The following is a 20874-nucleotide window of genomic DNA, read 5'->3' as shown; positions in this document are numbered from 1 at the left end:
GGAACCTGAATTCTTGTTGTCCCAGCTGCTGGAAATTTGGGACATACAAGCTTGGCATCTGCATACCAACCACGGTTACTGGACCGTTTGCTGCCTCAATCAATGACGGTTGATGTATTGTTCTCAACATCCAGATGATAGGCTCAACCTCTCATTCCCAGTTCCAAATAAGCGGGGGAGAAAGATGTGTATTGTCCAGTGCTTCGTTTCACTGCACAGCAGATTGCTCAACATTTTCTTTGCAAGCTGCATTCGGCTGGCATACTTGCTAAAATTGAAAGCAGTGCTTCTTGAAACGTAGACATTGCACTTCGTATTCTCGAAAAAAGTTAACAATTGCTTATCTATCGTGCAGCAGTGCCTTGCAAAGATTATTCACATTTTACCTGGCAGGACTGCAATGCAATCTGCCATGAGCAGTGTGAAAAAGAAGCTGAGATTTGTGAACCGATAGCCATCAAGGCAGCTGTGTGATTTGCTCAGAACCGAAGCTTAACAGAGGGGCAAGTGGGCAAGCTGAAGTTAAGGATGAGACCAGGCCGAGACAAAGTATAATGGTGGAGATGGTAATGTTGTTGATTTTGAGAAACGAATCTAGGGAATTGTTCAGCAAAGGTTCCATGGTGTAATGGTACGCACTCTGGGCTCTGAATCTAGCGATCCGAGTTCAAATCTCGGTGGAACCTGAATTCTTGTTGTCCCAGCTGCTGGAAATTTGGGACATACAAGCTTGGCATCTGCATGTCAACCACGGTTACGGGACCGTTTGCTGCCTGAATCAATGACGGTTGATTTATTGTTCTCGACATCAGATGATAGGCTCAACCTCTCATTCCCCGTTCCAAATAAGAGGGGGAGAAAAATGTGTGTTGTCCAGTGCTTCGTTTCAGTGCACAGCAGAATGCTCAACATTTTCTTTTAAGCTGCATTCGGCTGGCATACTTGCTGAAATTGAAAGCAGTGCTTCTTGAAACGTAGACATTGCACTTCGTATTCTCGAAAAAAGTTAACAATTGCTTATCTTTCGTACAGCAGTGCCTTGCAAAGATTATTCACATTTTACCTGGCAGGACTGCAATACAAGCTGCTATGAGCAGTGTGAAAAAGAAGCAGAGATTTGTGAACCGATAGCCATCAAGGCAGCTGTGTGATTTACTCGGAACCGAGGCTTAGCAGAGGGGCAAGCTGAAGTTAAGGATGAGACCAGAGCGAGACAAAGTATAATGGTGGCGACGGTAATGTTGTTGATTTTAAGAAAAGATTCTAATGAATTCTTCAGCGCCGGTTGCATGCTGTAATGGTGACCACTCTGGACTTTGAGTCCAGCGATCCGAGTTCAAATCTTGGTGGAACCTGAATTCTTGTTGTCCCAGCTGCTGGAAATTTGGGACATACAAGCTTGGCATCTGCATACCAACCACGGTTACGGGACCGTTTGCTGCCTGAATCAATGACGGTTGATGTATTGTTCTCAACATCAGATGATAGGCTCAACCTCTCATTCCCAGTTCCAAATAAGCGGGGGAGAAAGATGTGTATTGTCCAGTGCTTCGTTTCACTGCACAGCAGATTGCTCAACATTTTCTTTGCAAGCTGCATTCGGCTGGCATACTTGCTAAAATTGAAAGCTGCGCTTCTTGAAACGTAGACATTGCACTTCGTATTCTCGAAAAAAGTTAACAATTGCTTATCTATCGTGCAGCAGTGCCTTGCAAAGATTATTCACATTTTACCTGGCAGGGCTGCAATGCAATCTGCCATGAGCAGTGTGAAAAAGAAGCTGAGATTTGTGAACCTATAGCCATCAAGGCAGCTGTGTGATTTGCTCAGAACCGAAGCTTAGCAGAGGGGCAAGTGGGCAAGCTGAAGTTAAGGATGAGACCAGGCCGAGACAAAGTATAATGGTGGAGATGGTAATGTTGTTGATTTTGAGAAAAGAATCTAGGAACAGTTCAGCAAAGGTTCCATGGTGTAATGGTAAGCACTCTGGGCTCTGAATCCAGCGATCCGAGTTCAAATCTCGGTGGAACCTGAATTCTTGTTGTCCCAGCTGCTGGAAATTTGGGACATACAAGCTTGGCATCTGCATACCAACCACGGTTACGGGACCGTTTGCTGCCTGAATCAATGACGGTTGATTTATTGTTCTCGACATCAGATGACAGGCTCAACCTCTCATTCCCAGTTCCAAATAAGAGGGGGAGAAAAATGTGTGTTGTCCAGTGCTTCGTTTGACTGCACAGCAGAATGCTCAACATTTTCTTTAAAGCTGCATTCGGCTGGCATACTTGCTGAAATTGAAAGCAGTGCTTCTTGAAACGTAGACATTGCACTTCGTATTCTCGAAAAAAGGTAACAATTGCTTATCTTTCGTACAGCAGTGCCTTGCAAAGATTATTCACATTTTACCTGGCAGGACTGCAATACAAGCTGCTATGAGCAGTGTGAAAAAGAAGCAGAGATTTGTGAACCGATAGCCATCAAGGCAGCTGTGTGATTTACTCAGAACCGAGGCTTAGCAGAGGGGCAAGTGGGCAAGCTGAAGTTAAGGATGAGACCAGACCGAGACAAAGTATAATGGTGGCGACGGTAATGTTGTTGGTTTTAAGAAAAGATTCTAATGAATTCTTCAGCGCCGGTTGCATGCTGTAATGGTGACCACTCTGGACTTTGAGACCAGCGATCCGAGTTCAAATCTTGGTGGAACCTGAATTCTTGTTGTCCCAGCTGCTGGAAATTTGGGACATACAAGCTTGGCATCTGCAAACCAACCACGGTTACGGGACCGTTTGCTGCCTGAATCAATGACGGTTGATGTATTGTTCTCAACATCAGATGATAGGCTCAACCTCTCTTTCCCAGTTCCAAATAAGCGGGGGAGAAAGATGTGTATTGTCCAGTGCTTCGTTTCACTGCACAGCAGATTGCTCAACATTTTCTTTGCAAGCTGCATTCGGCTGGCATACTTGCTAAAATTGAAAGCAGTGCTTCTTGAAACGTAGACATTGCACTTCGTATTCTCGAAAAAAGTTAACAATTGCTTATCTATCGTGCAGCAGTGCCTTGCAAAGATTATTCACATTTTACCTGGCAGGACTGCAATGCAATCTGCCATGAGCAGTGTGAAAAAGAAGCTGAGATTTGTGAACCGATAGCCATCAAGGCAGCTGTGTGATTTGCTCAGAACCGAAGCTTAGCAGAGGGGCAAGTGGGCAAGCTGAAGTTAAGGATGAGACCAGGCCGAGACAAAGTATAATGGTGGAGATGGTAATGTTGTTGATTTTGAGAAAAGAATCTAGGGAACTGTTTAGCAAAGGTTCCATGGTGTAATGGTAAGCACTCTGGGCTCTGAATCCAGCGATCCGAGTTCAAATCTCGGTGGAACCTGAATTCTTGTTCTCCCAGCTGCTGGAAATTTGGGCCATACAAGCTTGGCATCTGCATACCAACCACGGTTACGGGACCGTTTGCTGCCTGAATCAATGACGGTTGATTTATTGTTCTCGACATCAGATGATAGGCTCAACCTCTCATTTCCAGTTCCAAATAAAAGGGGGAGAAAAATGTGTGTTGTCCAGTGCTTCGTTTGACTGCACAGCAGAATGCTCAACATTTTCTTTTAAGCTGCATTCGGCTGGCGTACTTGCTGAAATTGAAAGCAGTGCTTCTTGAAACGTAGACATTGCACTTCGTATTCTCGAAAAAAGTTAACAATTGCTTATCTTTCGTACAGCAGTGCCTTGCAAAGATTATTCACATTTTACCTGGCAGGACTGCAATACAAGCTGCTATGAGCAGTGTGAAAAAGAAGAAGAGATTTGTGAACCGATAGCCATCAAGGCAGCTGTGTGATTTACTCGGAACCGAGGCTTAGCAGAGGGGCAAGCTGAAGTTAAGGATGAGACCAGAGCGAGACAAAGTATAATGGTGGCGACGGTAATGTTGTTGATTTTAAGAAAAGATTCTAATGAATTCTTCAGCGCCGGTTGCATGCTGTAATGGTGACCACTCTGGACTTTGAGTCCAGCGATCCGAGTTCAAATCTTGGTGGAACCTGAATTCTTGTTGTCCCAGCTGCTGGAAATTTGGGACATACAAGCTTGGCATCCGCATTCCAAGCACGGTTACGGGACCGTTTGCTGCCTGAATCAATGACGGTTGATGTATTGTTCTCAACATCAGATGATAGGCTCAACCTCTCATTCCCAGTTCCAAATAAGCGGGGGAGAAAGATGTGTATTGTCCAGTGCTTCGTTTCACTGCACAGCAGATTGCTCAACATTTTCTTTGCAAGCTGCATTCGGCTGGCATACTTGCTAAAATTGAAAGCAGTGCTTCTTGAAACGTAGACATTGCACTTCGTATTCTCGAAAAAAGTTAACAATTGCTTATCTATCGTGCAGCAGTGCCTTGCAAAGATTATTCACATTTTACCTGGCAGGGCTGCAATGCAATCTGCCATGAGCAGTGTGAAAAAGAAGCTGAGATTTGTGAACCGATAGCCATCAAGGCAGCTGTGTGATTTGCTCAGAACCGAAGCTTAGCAGAGGGGCAAGTGGGCAAGCTGAAGTTAAGGATGAGACCAGGCCGAGACAAAGTATAATGGTGAAGATGGTAATGTTGTTGATTTTGAGAAAAGAATCTAGGGAACTGTTCTGCAAAGGTTCCATGATGTAATGGTAAGCACTCTGGGCTCTGAATCCAGCGATCCGAGTTCAAATCTCGGTGGAATTTGAATTCTTGTTGTCCCAGCTGCTCGAAATTTGGGACATACAAGCTTGGCATCTGCATACCAACCACGGTTACGGGACCGTTTGCTGCCTGAATCAATGATGGTTGATTTATTGTTCTGGACATCAGATGATAGGCTCAACCTCTCATTTCCAGTTCCAAATAAGCGGGGGAGAAAGATGTGTATTGTCCAGTGCTTCGTTTCACTGCACAGCAGATTGCTCAACATTTTCTTTGCAAGCTGCATTCGGCTGGCATACTTGCTAAAATTGAAAGCAGTGCTTCTTGAAACGTAGACATTGCACTTCGTATTCTCGAAAAAAGTTAACAATTGCTTATCTATCGTGCAGCAGTGCCTTGCAAAGATTATTCACATTTTACCTGGCAGGACTGCAATGCAATCTGCCATGAGCAGTGTGAAAAAGAAGCTGAGATTTGTGAACCGATAGCCATCAAGGCAGCTGTGTGATTTGCTCAGAACCGAAACTTAGCAGAGGGGCAAGTGGGCAAGCTGAAGTTAAGGATGAGACCAGGCCGAGACAAAGTATTATGGTGGAGATGGTAATGTTGTTGATTTTGAGAAAAGAATCTAGGAACTGTTCAGCAAAGGTTCCATGGTGTAATGGTAAGCACTCTGGGCTCTGAATCCAGCGATCCGAGTTCAAATATCGGTGGAGCCTGAATTCTTGTTGTCCCAACTGCTGGAAATTTGGGACATACAAGCTTGGCATCTGCATACCAACCACGGTTACGGGACCGTTTGCTGCCTGAATCAATGACGGTTGATTTATTGTTCTCGACATCAGATGATAGGCTCAATCTCTCATTCCCAGTTCCAAATAAGCGGGGGAGAAAGATGTGCATTGTCCAGTGCTTCGTTTCACTGCACAGCAGATTGCTCAACATTTTCTTTGCAAGCTGCATTCGGCTGGCATACTTGCTAAAATTGAAAGCAGTGCTTCTTGAAACGTAGACATTGCACTTCGTATTCTCGAAAAAAGTTAACAATTGCTTATCTATCGTGCAGCAGTGCCTTGCAAAGATTATTCACATTTTACCTGGCAGGACTGCAATGCATTCTGCCAAGAGCAGTGTGAAAAAGAAGCTGAGATTTGTGAACCGATAGCCATTAAGGCAGCTGTGTGATTTGCTCAGAACCGAAGCTTAGCAGAGGGGCAAGTGGGCAAGCTGAAGTTAAGGATGAGACCAGGCCGAGACAAAGTATAATGGTGGAGATGGTAATGTTGTTGATTTTGAGAAAAGAATCTAGGGAGCAGTTCAGCAAAGCTTCCATGGTGTAATGGTAAGCACTCTGGGCTCTGAATCCAGCGATCCGAGTTCAAATCTCGGTGGAACCTGAATTCTTGTTGTCCCAGCTGCTGGAAATTTGGGACATACAAGCTTGGCATCTGCATACCAACCACGGTTACGGGACCGTTTGCTGCCTGAATCAATGACGGCTGATTTATTGTTCTCGACATCAGATGATAGGCTCAACCTCTCATTCCCAGTTCCAAATAAGAGGGGGAGAAAAATGTGCGTTGTCCAGTGCTTCGTTTGACTGCACAGCAGAATGCTCAACATTTTCTTATAAGCTGCATTCGGCTGGCATACTTGCTGAAATTGAAAGCAGTGCTTCTTGAAACGTAGACATTGCACTTCGTATTCTCGAAAAAAGTTAACAATTGCTTATCTTTCGTACAGCAGTGCCTTGCAAAGATTATTCACATTTTACCTGGCAGGACTGCAATGCAATCTGCCATGAGCAGTGTGAAAAAGAAGCTGAGATTTGTGAACCGATAGCCATCAAGGCAGCTGTGTGATTTGCTCAGAACCGAAGCTTAGCAGAGGGGCAAGTGGGCAAGCTGAAGTTAAGGATGAGACCAGGCCGAGACAAAGTATAATGGTGGAGATGGTAATGTTGTTGATTTTGAGAAAAGAATCTAGGGAACTGTTTAGCAAAGGTTCCATGGTGTAATGGTAAGCACTCTGGGCTCTGAATACAGCGATCCGAGTTCAAATCTCGGTGGAACCTGAATTCTTGTTGTCCCAGCTGCTGGAAATTTGGGACATACAAGCTTGGCATCTGCATGTCAACCACGGTTACGGGACCGTTTGCTGCCTGAATCAATGACGGTTGATTTATTGTTCTCGACATCAGATGATAGGCTCAACCTCTCATTCCCAGTTCCAAATAAGAGGGGGAGAAAAATGTGTGTTGTCCAGTGCTTCGTTTCAGTGCACAGCAGAATGCTCAACATTTTCTTTTAAGCTGCATTCGGCTGGCATACTTGCTGAAATTGAAAGCAGTGCTTCTTGAAACGTAGACATTGCACTTCGCATTCTCGAAAAAAGTTAACAATTGCTTATCTTTCGTACAGCAGTGCCTTGCAAAGATTATTCACATTTTACCTGGCAGGACTGCAATACAAGCTGCTATGAGCAGTGTGAAAAAGAAGCAGAGATTTGTGAACCGATAGCCATCAAGGCAGCTGTGTGATTTACTCAGAACCGAGGCTTAGCAGAGGGGCAAGCTGAAGTTAAGGATGAGACCAGACCGAGACAAAGAAAAATGGTGGCGACGGTAATGTTTTTGATTTTAAGAAAAGATTCTAATGAATTCTTCAGCGCCGGTTGCATGCTGTAATGGTGACCACTCTGGACTTTGAGTCCAGCGATCCGAGTTCAAATCTTGGTGGAACCTGAATTCTTGTTGTCCCAGCTGCTGGAAATTTGGGACATACAAGCTTGGCATCTGCATACCAACCACGGTTACTGGACCGTTTGCTGCCTCAATCAATGACGGTTGATGTATTGTTCTCAACATCCAGATGATAGGCTCAACCTCTCATTCCCAGTTCCAAATAAGCGGGGGAGAAAGATGTGTATTGTCCAGTGCTTCGTTTCACTGCACAGCAGATTGCTCAACATTTTCTTTGCAAGCTGCATTCGGCTGGCATACTTGCTAAAATTGAAAGCAGTGCTTCTTGAAACGTAGACATTGCACTTCGTATTCTCGAAAAAAGTTAACAATTGCTTATCTATCGTGCAGCAGTGACTTGCAAAGATTATTCACATTTTACCTGGCAGGACTGCAATGCAATCTGCCATGAGCAGTGTGAAAAAGAAGCTGAGATTTGTGAACCGATAGCCATCAAGGCAGCTGTGTGATTTGCTCAGAACCGAAGCTTAGCAGAGGGGCAAGTGGGCAAGCTGAAGTTAAGGATGAGACCAGGCCGAGACAAAGTATAATGGTGGAGATGGTAATGTTGTTGATTTTGAGAAACGAATCTAGGGAATTGTTCAGCAAAGGTTCCATGGTGTAATGGTACGCACTCTGGGCTCTGAATCTAGCGATCCGAGTTCAAATCTCGGTGGAACCTGAATTCTTGTTGTCCCAGCTGCTGGAAATTTGGGACATACAAGCTTGGCATCTGCATGTCAACCACGGTTACGGGACCGTTTGCTGCCTGAATCAATGACGGTTGATTTATTGTTCTCGACATCAGATGATAGGCTCAACCTCTCATTCCCCGTTCCAAATAAGAGGGGGAGAAAAATGTGTGTTGTCCAGTGCTTCGTTTCAGTGCACAGCAGAATGCTCAACATTTTCTTTTAAGCTGCATTCGGCTGGCATACTTGCTGAAATTGAAAGCAGTGCTTCTTGAAACGTAGACATTGCACTTCGTATTCTCGAAAAAAGTTAACAATTGCTTATCTTTCGTACAGCAGTGCCTTGCAAAGATTATTCACATTTTACCTGGCAGGACTGCAATACAAGCTGCTATGAGCAGTGTGAAAAAGAAGCAGAGATTTGTGAACCGATAGCCATCAAGGCAGCTGTGTGATTTACTCGGAACCGAGGCTTAGCAGAGGGGCAAGCTGAAGTTAAGGATGAGACCAGAGCGAGACAAAGTATAATGGTGGCGACGGTAATGTTGTTGATTTTAAGAAAAGATTCTAATGAATTCTTCAGCGCCGGTTGCATGCTGTAATGGTGACCACTCTGGACTTTGAGTCCAGCGATCCGAGTTCAAATCTTGGTGGAACCTGAATTCTTGTTGTCCCAGCTGCTGGAAATTTGGGACATACAAGCTTGGCATCTGCATACCAACCACGGTTACGGGACCGTTTGCTGCCTGAATCAATGACGGTTGATGTATTGTTCTCAACATCAGATGATAGGCTCAACCTCTCATTCCCAGTTCCAAATAAGCGGGGGAGAAAGATGTGTATTGTCCAGTGCTTCGTTTCACTGCACAGCAGATTGCTCAACATTTTCTTTGCAAGCTGCATTCGGCTGGCATACTTGCTAAAATTGAAAGCTGCGCTTCTTGAAACGTAGACATTGCACTTCGTATTCTCGAAAAAAGTTAACAATTGCTTATCTATCGTGCAGCAGTGCCTTGCAAAGATTATTCACATTTTACCTGGCAGGGCTGCAATGCAATCTGCCATGAGCAGTGTGAAAAAGAAGCTGAGATTTGTGAACCTATAGCCATCAAGGCAGCTGTGTGATTTGCTCAGAACCGAAGCTTAGCAGAGGGGCAAGTGGGCAAGCTGAAGTTAAGGATGAGACCAGGCCGAGACAAAGTATAATGGTGGAGATGGTAATGTTGTTGATTTTGAGAAAAGAATCTAGGAACAGTTCAGCAAAGGTTCCATGGTGTAATGGTAAGCACTCTGGGCTCTGAATCCAGCGATCCGAGTTCAAATCTCGGTGGAACCTGAATTCTTGTTGTCCCAGCTGCTGGAAATTTGGGACATACAAGCTTGGCATCTGCATACCAACCACGGTTACGGGACCGTTTGCTGCCTGAATCAATGACGGTTGATTTATTGTTCTCGACATCAGATGACAGGCTCAACCTCTCATTCCCAGTTCCAAATAAGAGGGGGAGAAAAATGTGTGTTGTCCAGTGCTTCGTTTGACTGCACAGCAGAATGCTCAACATTTTCTTTAAAGCTGCATTCGGCTGGCATACTTGCTGAAATTGAAAGCAGTGCTTCTTGAAACGTAGACATTGCACTTCGTATTCTCGAAAAAAGGTAACAATTGCTTATCTTTCGTACAGCAGTGCCTTGCAAAGATTATTCACATTTTACCTGGCAGGACTGCAATACAAGCTGCTATGAGCAGTGTGAAAAAGAAGCAGAGATTTGTGAACCGATAGCCATCAAGGCAGCTGTGTGATTTACTCAGAACCGAGGCTTAGCAGAGGGGCAAGTGGGCAAGCTGAAGTTAAGGATGAGACCAGACCGAGACAAAGTATAATGGTGGCGACGGTAATGTTGTTGGTTTTAAGAAAAGATTCTAATGAATTCTTCAGCGCCGGTTGCATGCTGTAATGGTGACCACTCTGGACTTTGAGTCCAGCGATCCGAGTTCAAATCTTGGTGGAACCTGAATTCTTGTTGTCCCAGCTGCTGGAAATTTGGGACATACAAGCTTGGCATCTGCAAACCAACCACGGTTACGGGACCGTTTGCTGCCTGAATCAATGACGGTTGATGTATTGTTCTCAACATCAGATGATAGGCTCAACCTCTCTTTCCCAGTTCCAAATAAGCGGGGGAGAAAGATGTGTATTGTCCAGTGCTTCGTTTCACTGCACAGCAGATTGCTCAACATTTTCTTTGCAAGCTGCATTCGGCTGGCATACTTGCTAAAATTGAAAGCAGTGCTTCTTGAAACGTAGACATTGCACTTCGTATTCTCGAAAAAAGTTAACAATTGCTTATCTATCGTGCAGCAGTGCCTTGCAAAGATTATTCACATTTTACCTGGCAGGACTGCAATGCAATCTGCCATGAGCAGTGTGAAAAAGAAGCTGAGATTTGTGAACCGATAGCCATCAAGGCAGCTGTGTGATTTGCTCAGAACCGAAGCTTAGCAGAGGGGCAAGTGGGCAAGCTGAAGTTAAGGATGAGACCAGGCCGAGACAAAGTATAATGGTGGAGATGGTAATGTTGTTGATTTTGAGAAAAGAATCTAGGGAACTGTTTAGCAAAGGTTCCATGGTGTAATGGTAAGCACTCTGGGCTCTGAATCCAGCGATCCGAGTTCAAATCTCGGTGGAACCTGAATTCTTGTTCTCCCAGCTGCTGGAAATTTGGGCCATACAAGCTTGGCATCTGCATACCAACCACGGTTACGGGACCGTTTGCTGCCTGAATCAATGACGGTTGATTTATTGTTCTCGACATCAGATGATAGGCTCAACCTCTCATTTCCAGTTCCAAATAAAAGGGGGAGAAAAATGTGTGTTGTCCAGTGCTTCGTTTGACTGCACAGCAGAATGCTCAACATTTTCTTTTAAGCTGCATTCGGCTGGCGTACTTGCTGAAATTGAAAGCAGTGCTTCTTGAAACGTAGACATTGCACTTCGTATTCTCGAAAAAAGTTAACAATTGCTTATCTTTCGTACAGCAGTGCCTTGCAAAGATTATTCACATTTTACCTGGCAGGACTGCAATACAAGCTGCTATGAGCAGTGTGAAAAAGAAGCAGAGATTTGTGAACCGATAGCCATCAAGGCAGCTGTGTGATTTACTCGGAACCGAGGCTTAGCAGAGGGGCAAGCTGAAGTTAAGGATGAGACCAGAGCGAGACAAAGTATAATGGTGGCGACGGTAATGTTGTTGATTTTAAGAAAAGATTCTAATGAATTCTTCAGCGCCGGTTGCATGCTGTAATGGTGACCACTCTGGACTTTGAGTCCAGCGATCCGAGTTCAAATCTTGGTGGAACCTGAATTCTTGTTGTCCCAGCTGCTGGAAATTTGGGACATACAAGCTTGGCATCTGCATTCCAAGCACGGTTACGGGACCGTTTGCTGCCTGAATCAATGACGGTTGATGTATTGTTCTCAACATCAGATGATAGGCTCAACCTCTCATTCCCAGTTCCAAATAAGCGGGGGAGAAAGATGTGTATTGTCCAGTGCTTCGTTTCACTGCACAGCAGATTGCTCAACATTTTCTTTGCAAGCTGCATTCGGCTGGCATACTTGCTAAAATTGAAAGCAGTGCTTCTTGAAACGTAGACATTGCACTTCGTATTCTCGAAAAAAGTTAACAATTGCTTATCTATCGTGCAGCAGTGCCTTGCAAAGATTATTCACATTTTACCTGGCAGGGCTGCAATGCAATCTGCCATGAGCAGTGTGAAAAAGAAGCTGAGATTTGTGAACCGATAGCCATCAAGGCAGCTGTGTGATTTGCTCAGAACCGAAGCTTAGCAGAGGGGCAAGTGGGCAAGCTGAAGTTAAGGATGAGACCAGGCCGAGACAAAATATAATGGTGAAGATGGTAATGTTGTTGATTTTGAGAAAAGAATCTAGGGAACTGTTCTGCAAAGGTTCCATGATGTAATGGTAAGCACTCTGGGCTCTGAATCCAGCGATCCGAGTTCAAATCTCGGTGGAATTTGAATTCTTGTTGTCCCAGCTGCTCGAAATTTGGGACATACAAGCTTGGCATCTGCATACCAACCACGGTTACGGGACCGTTTGCTGCCTGAATCAATGATGGTTGATTTATTGTTCTGGACATCAGATGATAGGCTCAACCTCTCATTTCCAGTTCCAAATAAGCGGGGGAGAAAGATGTGTATTGTCCAGTGCTTCGTTTCACTGCACAGCAGAATGCTCAACATTTTCTTTTAAGCTGCATTCGGCTGGCATACTTGCTGAAATTGAAAGCAGTGCTTCTTGAAACGTAGACATTGCACTTCGTATTCTCGAAAAAAGTTAACAATTCCTTATCTTTCGGACAGCAGTGCCTTGCAAAGATTATTCACATTTTACCTGGCAGGACTGCAATACAAGCTGCTATGAGCAGTGTGAAAAAGAAGCAGAGATTTGTGAACCGATAGCCATCAAGGCAGCTGTGTGATTTACTCGGAACCGAGGCTTAGCAGAGGGGCAAGTGGGCAAGCTGAAGTTAAGGATGAGACCAGAGCGAGACAAAGTATAATGGTGGCGACGGTAATGTTGTTGATTTTAAGAAAAGATTCTAATGAATTCTTCAGCGCCGGTTGCATGCTGTAATGGTGACCACTCTGGACTTTGAGTCCAACGATCCGAGTTCAAATCTTGGTGGAACCTGAATTCTTGTTGTCCCAGCTGCTGGAAATTTGGGACATACAAGCTTAGCATTTGCATACCAACCACGGTTACGGGACCGTTTGCTGCCTGAATCAATGACGGTTGATGTGTTGTTCTCAACATCAGATGATAGGCTCAACCTCTCATTCCCAGTTCCAAATAAGCGGGGGAGAAAGATGTGTATTGTCCAGTGCTTCGTTTCACTGCACAGCAGATTGCTCAACATTTTCTTTGCAAGCTGCATTCGGCTGGCATACTTGCTAAAATTGAAAGCAGTGCTTCTTGAAACGTAGACATTGCACTTCGTATTCTCGAAAAAAGTTAACAATTGCTTATCTATCGTGCAGCAGTGCCTTGCAAAGATTATTCACATTTTACCTGGCAGGACTGCAATGCAATCTGCCATGAGCAGTGTGAAAAAGAAGCTGAGATTTGTGAACCGATAGCCATCAAGGCAGCTGTGTGATTTGCTCAGAACCGAGGCTTAGCAGAGGGGCAAGTGGGCAAGCTGAAGTTAAGGATGAGACCAGAGCGAGACAAAGTATAATGGTGGTGATGGTAATGTTGTTGATTTTAAGAAAAGATTCTAATGAATTCTTCAGCGCCGGTTGCATGCTGTAATGGTGACCTCTCTGGACTTTGAGTCCAGCGATCCGCGTTCAAATCTTGGTGGAACCTGAATTCTTGTTGTCCCAGCTGCTGGAAATTTGGGACATACAAGCTTGGCATCTGCATACCAACCACGGTTACGGGACCGTTTGCTGCCTGAATCAATGACGGTTGATGTATTGTTCTCAACATCAGATGATAGGCTCAACCTCTCATTCCCAGTTCCAAATAAGCGGGGGAGAAAGATGTGTATTGTCCAGTGCTTCCTTTCACTGCACAGCAGATTGCTCAACATTTTCTTTGCAAGCTGCATTCGGCTGGCATACTTGCTAAAATTGAAAGCAGTGCTTGTTGAAACGTAGACATTGCACTTCGTATTCTCGAAAAAGTTAACAATTGCTTATCTATCGTGCAGCAGTGCCTTGCAAAGATTATTCACATTTTACCTGGCAGGACTGCAATGCAATCTGCCATGAGCAGTGTGAAAAAGAAGCTGAGATTTGTGAACCGATAGCCATCAAGGCAGCTGTGTGATTTGCTCAGAACCGAAGCTTAGCAGAGGGGCAAGTGGGCAAGCTGAAGTTAAGGATGAGACCAGGCCAAGACAAAGTATAATGGTGAAGATGGTAATGTTGTTGATTTTGAGAAAAGAATCTAGGAAACTGTTCTGCAAAGGTTCCATGGTGTAATGGTAAGCACTTTGGGCTCTGAATCCAGCGATCCGAGTTCAAATCTCGGTGGAATTTGAATTCTTGTTGTCCCAGCTGCTGGAAATTTGGGACATACAAGCTTGGCATCTGCATACCAACCACGGTTACGGGACCGTTTGCTGCCTGAATCAATGACGGTTGATTTATTGTTCTCGACATCAGATGATAGGCTCAACCTCTCATTCCCAGTTCCAAATAAGAGGGGGAGAAAAATGTGTGTTGTCCAGTGCTTCGTTTCACTGCACAGCTGAATGCTCAACATTTTCTTTAAAGCTGCATTCGGCTGGCATACTTGCTAAAATTGAAAGCAGTGCTTCTTGAAACGTAGACATTGCACTTCGTATTCTCGAAAAAAGTTAACAATTGCTTATCTATCGTGCAGCAGTGCCTTGCAAAGATTATTCACATTTTACCTGACAGGACTGCAATGCAATCTGCCATGAGCAATGTGAAAAAGAAGCTGAGATTTGTGAACCGATAGCCATCAATGCAGCTGTGTGATTTACTCGGAACCGAGGCTTAGCAGAGGGGCAAGTGGGCAAGCTGAAGTTAAGGATGAGACCAGAGCGAGACAAAGTATAATGGTGGCGACGGTAATGTTGTTGATTTTAAGAAAAGATTCTAATGAATTCTTCAGCGCCGGTTGCATGCTGTAATGGTGACCACTCTGGACTTTGAGTCCAGCGATCAGAGTTCAAATCTTGGTGGAACCTGAATTCTTGTTGTCCCAGCTGCTGGAAATTTGGGACATACAAGCTTGGCATCTGCATACCAACCACGGTTACGGGACCGTTTGCTGCCTGAATCAATGACTGTTGATGTATTGTTCTCAACATCAGATGATAGGCTCAACCTCTCTTTCCCAGTTCCAAATAAGTGGGGGAGAAAGATGTGTATTGTCCAGTGCTTCGTTTCACTGCACAGCAGATTGCTCAACATTTTCTTTGCAAGCTGCATTCGGCTGGCATACTTGCTAAAATTGAAAGCAGTGCTTCTTGAAACGTAGACATTGCACTTCGTATTCTCGAAAAAAGTTAACAATTGCTTATCTATCGTGCAGCAGTGACTTGCAAAGATTATTCACATTTTACCTGGCAGGACTGCAATGCAATCTGCCATGAGCAGTGTGAAAAAGAAGCTGAGATTTGTGAACCGATAGCCATCAAGGCAGCTGTGTGATTTGCTCAGAACCGAAGCTTAGCAGAGGGGCAAGTGGGCAAGCTGAAGTTAAGGATGAGAGCAGGCCGAGACAAAGTATAATGGTGGAGATGGTAATGTTGTTGATTTTGAGAAAAGAATCTAGGGAATTATTCAGCAAAGGTTCCATGGTGTAATGGTAAGCACTCTGGGCTCTGAATCCAGCGATCCGAGTTCAAATCTCGGTGGAACCTGAATTCTTGTTGTCCCAGCTGCTGGAAATTTGGGACATACAAGCTTGGCATTTGCATACCAACCACGGTTACGGGACCGTTTGCTGCCTGAATCAATGACGGTTGATTTATTGTTCTCGACATCAGATGATAGGCTCAACCTCTCATTCCCAGTTCCAAATAAGAGGGGGAGAAAAATGTGTGTTGTCCAGTGCTTCGTTTGACTGCACAGCAGAATGCTCAACATTTTCTTTAAAGCTGCATTCGGCTGGCATTCTTGCTGAAATTGAAAGCAGTGCTTCTTGAAACGTAGACATTGCACTTCGTATTCTCGAAAAAAGTTAACAATTGCTTATCTTTCGTACAGCAGTGCCTTGCAAAGATTATTCACATTTTACCTGGCAGGACTGCAATACAAGCTGCTATGAGCAGTGTGAAAAAGAAGCAGAGATTTGTGAACCGATAGCCATCAAGGCAGCTGTGTGATTTACTCAGAACCGAGGCTTAGCAGAGGGGCAAGTGGGCAAGCTGAAGTTAAGGATGAGACCAGACCGAGACAAAGAATAATGGTGGCGACGGTAATGTTGTTGATTTTAAGAAAAGATTCTAATGAATTCTTCAGCGCCGGTTGCATGCTGTAATGGTGACCACTCTGGACTTTGAGTCCAGCGATCCGAGTTCAAATCTTGGTGGAACCTGAATTCTTGTTGTCCCAGCTGCTGGAAATTTGGGACTTACAAGCTTGGCATCTGCATACCAACCACGGTTACGGGACCGTTTGCTGCCTGAATCAATGACGGTTGATGTATTGTTCTCAACATCAGATGATAGGCTCAACCTCTCATTCCCAGTTCCAAATAAGCGGGGGAGAAAGATGTGTATTGTCCAGTGCTTCGTTTCACTGCACAGCAGATTGCTCAACATTTTCTTTGCAAGCTGCATTCGGCTGGCATACTTGCTAAAATTGAAAGCAGTGCTTCTTGAAACGTAGACATTGCACTTCGTATTCTCGAAAAAAGTTAACAATTGCTTATCTATCGTGCAGCAGTGCCTTGCAAAGATTATTCACATTTTACCTGGCAGGACTGCAATGCAATCTGCCATGAGCAGTGTGAAAAAGAAGCTGAGATTTGTGAACCGATAGCCATCAAGGCAGCTGTGTGATTTGCTCAGAACCGAAGCTTAGCAGAGGGGCAAGTGGGCAAGCTGAAGTTAAGGATGAGACCAGGCCGAGACAAAGTATAATGGTGGAGATGGTAATGTTGTTGATTTTGAGAAAAGAATCTAGGGAACTGTTCAGCAAAGGTTCCATGGTGTAATGGTAAGCACTCTGGGCTCTGAATCCAGTGATCCGAGTTCAAATCTCGGTGGAACCTGAATTCTTGTTGTCCCAGCTGCTGGAAATTTGGGACACACAAGCTTGGCATCTGCATACCAACCACGGTTACGGGACCGTTTGCTGCCTGAATCAATGACGGTTGATTTATTGTTCTCGACATCAGATGATAGGCTCAACCTCTCATTCCCAGTTCCAAATAAGAGGGGGAGAAAAATGTGTGTTGTCCAGTGCTTCGTTTGACTGCACAGCAGAATGCTCAACATTTTCTTTTAAGCTGCATTCGGCTGGCATACTTGCTGAAATTGAAAGCAGTGCTTCTTGAAACGTAGACATTGCACTTCGTATTCTCGGAAAAAGTTAACAATTGCTTATCTTTCGTACAGCAGTGCCTTGCAAAGATTATTCACATTTTACCTGGCAGGACTGCAATACAAGCTGCTATGAGCAGTGTGAAAAAGAAGCAGAGATTTGTGAACCGATAGCCATCAAGGCAGCTGTGTGATTTACTCGGAACCGAGGCTTAGCAGAGGGGCAAGCTGAAGTTAAGGATGAGACCAGAGCGAGACAAAGTATAATGGTGGCGACGGTAATGTTGTTGATTTTAAGAAAAGATTCTAATGAATTCTTCAGCGCTGGTTGCATGCTGTAATGGTGACCACTCTGGACTTTGAGTCCAGCGATCCGAGTTCAAATCTTGGTGGAATCTGAATTCTTGTTGTCCCAGCTGCTGGAAATTTGGGACATACAAGCTTGGCATTCCAACCACGGTTACGGGACCGTTTGCTGCCTGAATCAATGACGGTTGATGTATTGTTCTCAACATCAGATGATAGGCTCAACCTCTCATTCCCAGTTCCAAATAAGCGGGGGAGAAAAATGTGTATTGTCCAGTGCTTCGTTTCACTGCACAGCAGATTGATCAACATTTTCTTTGCAAGCTGCATTCGGCTGGCATACTTGCTAAAATTGAAAGCAGTGCTTCTTGAAACGTAGACATTGCATTTCGTATTCTCGAAAAAAGTTAACAATTGCTTATCTATCGTGCAGCAGTGCCTTGCAAAGATTATTCACATTTTACCTGGCAGGACTGCAATGCAATCTGCCATGAGCAGTGTGAAAAAGAAGCTGAGATTTGTGAACCGATAGCCATCAAGGCAGCTGTGTGATTTGCTCAGAACCGAGGCTTAGCAGAGGGGCAAGTGGGCAAGCTGAAGTTAAGGATGAGACCAGAGCGAGACAAAGTATAATGGTGGTGACGGTAATGTTGTTGATTTTAAGAAAAGATTCTAATGAATTCTTCAGCGCCGCTTGCATGCTGTAATCGTGAGCACACTGGACTTTGAGTCCAGCGATCCGAGTTCAAATCTTGGTGGAACCTAAATTCATGTTGTCCCAGCTGCTGGAAATTTGGGACATACAAGCTTGGCATCTGCATACCAACCACGGTTACGGGACCGTTTGCTGCCTCAATCAATGACGGTTGATGTATTGTTCGAAACATCCAGATGATAGGCTCAACCTCTCATTCCCAGTTCCAAATAAGTGGGGGAGAAAGATGTGTATTGTCCAGTGCTTCGTTTCACTGCACAGCAGATTGCTCAACATTTTCTTTGCAAGCTGCATTCGGCTGGCATACTTGCTAAAATTGAAAGCAGTGCTTCTTGAAACGTAGACATTGCACTTCGTATTCTCGAAAAAAGTTAACAATTGCTTATCTATCTTGCAGCAGTGCCTTGCAAAGATTATTCACATTTTACCTGGCAGGACTGCAATGCAATCTGCCATGAGCAGTGTGAAAAAGAAGCTGAGATTTGTGAACCGATAGCCATCAAGGCAGCTGTGTGATTTGCTCAGAACCGAAGCTTAGCAGAGGGGCAAGTGGGCAAGCTGAAGTTAAGGATGAGACCAGGCCGAGACAAAGTATAATGGTGGAGATGTTAATGTTGTTGATTTTGAGAAAAGAATCTAGGGAACTGTTCAGCTAAGGTTCCATGGTGTAATGGTAAGCACTCTGGGCTCTGAATCCAGCGATCCGAGTTCAAATCTCGGTGGAACCTGAATTCTTGTTGTCCCAGCTGCTGGAAATTTGATTTGGGACATACAAGCTTGGCATCTGCATACCAACCACGGTTACGGGACCGTTTGCTGCCTGAATCAATGACGGTTGATTTATTGTTCTCGACATCAGATGATAGGCTCAACCTCTCATTCCCAGTTCCAAATAAGAGGGGGAGAAAAATGTGTGTTGTCCAGTGCTTCGTTTGACTGCACAGCAGAATGCTCAACATTTTCTTTTAAGCTGCATTCGGCTGGCATACTTGCTGAAATTGAAAGCAGTGCTTCTTGAAACGTAGACATTGCACTTCGTATTCTCGGAAAAAGTTAACAATTGCTTATCTTTCGTACAGCAGTGCCTTGCAAAGATTATTCACATTTTACCTGGCAGGACTGCAATACAAGCTGCTATGAGCAGTGTGAAAAAGAAGCAGAGATTTGTGAACCGATAGCCATCAAGGCAGCTGTGTGATTTACTCGGAACCGAGGCTTAGCAGAGGGGCAAGTGGGCAAGCTGAAGTTAAGGATGAGACCAGAGCGAGACAAAGTATAATGGTGGCGACGGTAATGTTGTTGATTTTAAGAAAAGATTCTAATGAATTCTTCAGCGCCGGTTGCATGCTGTAATGGTGACCACTCTGGACTTTGAGTCCAGCGATCCGAGTTCAAATCTTGGTGGAACCTGAATTCTTGTTGTCCCAGCTGCTGGAAATTTGGGACATACAAGCTTGGCATCTGCATACCAACCACGGTTACGGGACCGTTTGCTGCCTGAATCAATGACGGTTGATGTATTGTTCTCAACATCAGATGACAGGCTCAACCTCTCTTTCCCAGTTCCAAATAAGCGGGGGAGAAAGATGTGTGTTGTCCAGTGCTTCGTTTCACTGCACAGCAGATTGCTCAACATTTTCTTTGCAAGCTGCATTCGGCTGGCATACTTGCTAAAATTGAAAGCAGTGCTTCTTGAAACGTAGACATTGCACTTCGTATTCTCGAAAAAAGTTAACAATTGCTTATCTATCGTGCAGCAGTGCCTTGCAAAGATTATTCACATTTTACCTGGCAGGACTGCAATGCAATCTGCCATGAGCAGTGTGAAAAAGAAGCTGAGATTTGTGAACCGATAGCCATCAAGGCAGCTGTGTGATTTGCTCAGAACCGAAGCTTAGCAGAGGGGCAAGTGGGCAAGCTGAAGTTAAGGATGAAACCAGGCCGAGACAAAGTATAATGGTGGAGATGTTAATGTTGTTGATTTTGAGAAAAGAATCTAGGGAACTGTTCAGCAAAGGTTCCATGGTGTAATGGTAAGCACTCTGGGCTCTGAATCCAGCGATCCGAGTTCAAATCTCGGTGGAACCTGAATTCTTGTTGTCCCAGCTGCTGGAAATTTGATTTGGGACATACAAGCTTGGCATCTGCATACCAACCACGGTTACGGGACCGTTTGCAGCCTGAATCAATGACGGTTGATTTATTGTTCTCGACATCAGATGATAGGCTCAACCTCTCATTCCCAGTTCCAAATAAGAGGGGGAGAAAGATGTGTATTGTCCAGTGCTTCGTTTCACTGCACAGCCGATTGCTCAACATTTTCTTTGCAAGCTGCATTCGGCTGGCATACTTGCTAAAATTGAAAGCAGTGCTTCTTGAAACGTAGACATTGCACTTCGAATTCTCGAAAAAAGTTAACAATTGCTTATCTTTCGTACAGCAGTGCCTTGCAAAGATTATTCACATTTTACCTGGCAGGACTGCAATACAAGCTGCTATGAGCAGTGTGAAAAAGAAGCAGAGATTTGTGAACCGATAGCCATCAAGGCAGCTGTGTGATTTACTCAGAACCGAGGCTTAGCAGAGGGGCAAGCTGAAGTTAAGGATGAGACCAGACGGAGACAAAGAAAAATGGTGGCGACGGTAATGTTGTTGATTTTAAGAAAAGATTCTAATTA

General features: G+C 44.5%; 8 non-coding genes across 8 annotated transcripts; all 8 read left to right on the top strand.

Moving 5' to 3' along the window:
* The first annotated feature begins 1960 nt into the window (after positions 1-1960).
* Positions 1961-2032, top strand: trnaq-cug (transfer RNA glutamine (anticodon CUG)). Its single transcript has one exon. It is a non-coding gene; the product is annotated as a tRNA-Gln (tRNA).
* Positions 2033-3315: 1283 nt separating this feature from the next.
* Positions 3316-3387, top strand: trnaq-cug (transfer RNA glutamine (anticodon CUG)). Its single transcript has one exon. It is a non-coding gene; the product is annotated as a tRNA-Gln (tRNA).
* A 6001-nt stretch (positions 3388-9388) lies between these two features.
* On the top strand, positions 9389-9460 carry trnaq-cug (transfer RNA glutamine (anticodon CUG)). The gene has a single exon. It is a non-coding gene; the product is annotated as a tRNA-Gln (tRNA).
* Positions 9461-10743: 1283 nt separating this feature from the next.
* On the top strand, positions 10744-10815 carry trnaq-cug (transfer RNA glutamine (anticodon CUG)). Its single transcript has one exon. It is a non-coding gene; the product is annotated as a tRNA-Gln (tRNA).
* A 4662-nt stretch (positions 10816-15477) lies between these two features.
* On the top strand, positions 15478-15549 carry trnaq-cug (transfer RNA glutamine (anticodon CUG)). The gene has a single exon. It is a non-coding gene; the product is annotated as a tRNA-Gln (tRNA).
* Positions 15550-16832: 1283 nt separating this feature from the next.
* Positions 16833-16904, top strand: trnaq-cug (transfer RNA glutamine (anticodon CUG)). The gene has a single exon. It is a non-coding gene; the product is annotated as a tRNA-Gln (tRNA).
* Positions 16905-18852: 1948 nt separating this feature from the next.
* trnaq-cug (transfer RNA glutamine (anticodon CUG)) lies at positions 18853-18924 on the top strand. Its single transcript has one exon. It is a non-coding gene; the product is annotated as a tRNA-Gln (tRNA).
* Positions 18925-20212: 1288 nt separating this feature from the next.
* trnaq-cug (transfer RNA glutamine (anticodon CUG)) lies at positions 20213-20284 on the top strand. Its single transcript has one exon. It is a non-coding gene; the product is annotated as a tRNA-Gln (tRNA).
* Positions 20285-20874: the final 590 nt, after the last annotated feature.

Source organism: Somniosus microcephalus, unplaced genomic scaffold, assembly GCF_052327205.1.
Source record: "Somniosus microcephalus isolate GS21.2 unplaced genomic scaffold, FLI_Smic_1.0 unresolved_chr4, whole genome shotgun sequence".
In the NCBI taxonomy this organism is placed as follows: domain Eukaryota; kingdom Metazoa; phylum Chordata; class Chondrichthyes; order Squaliformes; family Somniosidae; genus Somniosus; species Somniosus microcephalus.
Note: the sequence above shows the minus strand (reverse complement) of the source record. Positions and strands in the feature narration are given on the sequence as shown.